Raw genomic sequence first — 777 nt, 5'->3', positions numbered from 1 at the left:
AAGAGCCTTTCCACTCTTCATCCTCTTCAAAGCCCCTCTCACTTTGTAGCCACAAAAGTATTAAACACATAAGTTGACATTATCATGAATTCTGTGTCAAATTTATTTTCTTCCTATATAATTGTAAAGCCCTGTTTATTCACCATGTTATCCACAAATACGCTGTATCTGTAAATGTAAATGTTTTGTTTATGATTTTGTATCAATGACACGTCAGCTGTAGGTCATGTGACTGACTTGATAAATAGGAGCAAAGCAGAGAGGAGGAGGCCCCTCCTGCCAAAGTGCGCACTTCTGAAGAGGAAAAACAAAAGAGAAGCGCATCTACCTTCCAACGCATCAAGTTTCGTTTTGGATTAAAGTTTCACTTTCGGTTTGGACCCGCTTGGACAAACGACTTTTGGGTGAGAGGATTCCTTTGCTACGTTTGGATTTCGTTTCGTTGTGGATGCAAACATACCGGGAGTGGGAGTGACTGTGAACTATGGTGAACTATGAAAGAAAGACGCACAGCACGGACTTTTACGGGACATTTAGGAAAATGAACTGTCTTTGATGACTGAGAATTTATGTACCTTTTTGGGGTTTTGCTGGAGGTGTTTTTTTTCTCTTATACATATATAAAAGAATTTGCCAAACAAAAGATAACATCTGTGTTATATATATATCATTTTTACTAATCCGGGAACCCTTGAAAAGTAATGAACTCTACAGGAAATAGCTGATCGTTACAACTTCACCTTTACTAATCTTTCTTACTTCCTGCTCCACAACCGT

The sequence above is a fragment of the Oryzias melastigma genome, unplaced genomic scaffold (assembly GCF_002922805.2).
Source record: "Oryzias melastigma strain HK-1 unplaced genomic scaffold, ASM292280v2 sc00537, whole genome shotgun sequence".
In the NCBI taxonomy this organism is placed as follows: Eukaryota; Metazoa; Chordata; class Actinopteri; order Beloniformes; family Adrianichthyidae; genus Oryzias; species Oryzias melastigma.
Note: the sequence above shows the minus strand (reverse complement) of the source record.